The sequence below is a fragment of the Lissotriton helveticus genome, chromosome 1_2, assembly GCF_964261635.1.
Source record: "Lissotriton helveticus chromosome 1_2, aLisHel1.1, whole genome shotgun sequence".
In the NCBI taxonomy this organism is placed as follows: Eukaryota; Metazoa; Chordata; class Amphibia; order Caudata; family Salamandridae; genus Lissotriton; species Lissotriton helveticus.
This window is the reverse complement of record NC_136058.1, coordinates 376,751,494-376,753,993: the sequence shown is the minus strand read 5'-3', so window position 1 is coordinate 376,753,993 and position 2,500 is coordinate 376,751,494. Positions and strand designations below refer to the sequence as shown.

Sequence of the window (2,500 nt, the reverse complement as noted above, 5' to 3'; positions counted from 1 at the left end):
AAATAAAGTGTGCACCATGGGCCTTCCCCTATTTGCTCTCTCCGCAATCTCTTTCTCCAAAGCTGAGCTCTGAAGGTAAATGTATCTATCTGAGTGAGGGGCTAGGGAGGGCCTTTCCCAGCAGTCTTACAAGTCAAGAGTTCAGAGAAAGCACCTGCTATGGGAGGGAGACTTTGCTCACAGAGAAGTCAAGTCTAACATAACACATCTGATGGGCAAGGCACACGCCTTACTGGCTGGTAGCACACCTACAGAGGAGCAGGGAGCTATGCTAAGCAGGCAACAGAAAAGTCATGTATGTGTCTCATACACTGGGACCGGTAGTAATACTGGCTCTAAGACCATTAGACAGTAGTCTATTCATCATTACGTCCAACAATAACAAGACACTAAGCAAATGAGAAATGCTGTATGGCATAAAGACGCATTATATAACACAAGCTCCAGGCAGGCACACAATTATCAAGATATATATTGAGTCTCAGGAACTGTGCTACAGTTATTAACCTCTGTGGTGCAAATGGTTAGCGCGTTCGGTTGTCAACAGAAAGGTTGGTGGTTCAAGCCCACCCAGGGAAGTATCCTTTTTGCCGGCATGAAACACTTTAATGAAACACAGATACGTACCTCTGCTCTCTCCTGCTTAAGACCCTTTATCTGAACATTTCAATCCTCTGCGTTCTCTCTGCACCTGCAGTCAATTTCATAATTAGGATAGAAAACAAAAGGCCTAGCCCTGTAATACAACTGTAGGCATATGAGGAGGGGAAAATAAGTCAAAAGGCCATCAGCATTTGTTGATCTGGCTTGAAGGCTGTAAGTGTAAGGACCTTGTGGCGCAACGGTAGCGCGTCTGACTCCAGATCAGAAGGTTGCGTGGTCAAATCACGTCGGGGTCACTGCTTACCATTTTATTCCCCACTGAGTTCATATATTTCCTTTCGAAAACAAAGTCAAAGGAACGCAGCCTTGCATTGGCCAGGAATCGAACCCGGGCCTCCCGCGTGGCAGGCGAGAATTCTACCACTGAACCACCAATGCTTCACATGGGGAGTTCACAGGCATAGCTCTGTCCAAGACAGTGATCAGGTGCACACACTTAAATTGTACACATATGAACAAAGTGTGCGCAGCAGACATGACAACGCCAAAGTTTCACATGATGATGGCTTATATAAGACAAGCTCCAGGCAGGCACATACATATCAAGATATATTTTGAGTCTAAGGAAAGATGCTGTAGTCACTCGTCTCTGTGGCGCAATCGGTTAGCGCGTTCGGCTGTTAACCGAAAGGTTGGTGGTTCAAGCCCACCCAGGGATGTATTATTTTGCCTGAATGAAACACTTGAATGGAAAACAGATACATACCTTTGCTCTCTCCTGCTGGACACCCTTTCCCTGAATATTTCAATTCTCTGCGTTCTCTCGGCACCTGCAGTCAATTTCATAATTAGGATAGAAAACAAAAGGTCAAGCTCTGTAATACAACTGTAGGCATATGAGGAGGGGAAAATAAGTCAAAAGGCCCACAGCATTTGTTGATCTGGCTCCGAAAGCTGTAAGTGTAAGGACCTCGTGGCGCAACGGTAGCGCGTCTGACTCCAGATCAGAAGGTTGCGTGTTCAAATCACGTCGGGGTCACTGCTTACCATTTTATTCCCCACTGAGGTCATATATTTCCTTTCGAAAACAAAGTCAAAAGAAAGCAGTCTTGCATTGGCCAGGAATCAAACCCGGGCCTCCCGCGTGGCAGGCGAGAATTCTACCACTGAACCACCAATGCTTCACATGGGTTGTTCACAGGCAGAGCTCTGCCCAAGACAGTGATCAGGTGCACACACTTAAATTGTACACATATGAACAAAGTGTGCGCAGCAGACATGATAACGCCAACGTTTCACATGAAGATGGCAAGAATCAGATGCAGGAGACTATAACTATGAATGTCTTTGCATTTGCTGAGGTCACTGGCTTGGGACTAGAGTTGTGTTTATCAGGGCATGATGGCAGGCTGCTCCCGACAAAAGTGGTTCACAGAATGCACCCGCCAGATCACCAGCACTATTGTGTTTCAGATTATCTCACTGAACTCTCCTCCTGGAAAATCCTTCCCACTGGCTTTCCCAGATTCTGTGTCCTCCCCTAAATGCTGGGGTGAAACGGGCAGAGTTCTGCGCCCTGCGTCCCTTTACGCATCCCTAACGCGCTCCCAACGCGGCCTACAGCCCTGGTCGGGCACAGCCCTGGTCGGGCTTAGATCACTGGAGCCTTTTGTGACCAAGAACTCCGGAAGCCTAGGGTCAGGCCTGTTGCACAGGCATATCGTGCCTTGCCAATCCGGGATTGTTGTGTTTCAGGGCCTAGCCATCAATACTCCTGGGATTTCTTTCCCTGAGAACCCTCTTGTCCCTGTCCTCCCACAAGCCCCAGCTTTTATGTAAAATAAAGTGTGCACCATGGGCCTTCCCCTATTTGCTCTCTCCCCAATCTCTTTCTCCA

General features: G+C 47.7%; 4 non-coding genes across 4 annotated transcripts; 3 read left to right on the top strand and 1 right to left on the bottom strand.

Moving 5' to 3' along the window:
• Positions 1-827: 827 nt before the first annotated feature.
• Positions 828-899, top strand: TRNAW-CCA (transfer RNA tryptophan (anticodon CCA)). The gene has a single exon. It is a non-coding gene; the product is annotated as a tRNA-Trp (tRNA).
• Positions 900-970: 71 nt separating this feature from the next.
• On the bottom strand, positions 971-1,041 carry TRNAG-GCC (transfer RNA glycine (anticodon GCC)). The gene has a single exon. It is a non-coding gene; the product is annotated as a tRNA-Gly (tRNA).
• A 207-nt stretch (positions 1,042-1,248) lies between these two features.
• Positions 1,249-1,322, top strand: TRNAN-GUU (transfer RNA asparagine (anticodon GUU)). Its single transcript has one exon. It is a non-coding gene; the product is annotated as a tRNA-Asn (tRNA).
• Positions 1,323-1,570: 248 nt separating this feature from the next.
• On the top strand, positions 1,571-1,642 carry TRNAW-CCA (transfer RNA tryptophan (anticodon CCA)). Its single transcript has one exon. It is a non-coding gene; the product is annotated as a tRNA-Trp (tRNA).
• The last annotated feature ends 858 nt before the right edge of the window (positions 1,643-2,500 follow it).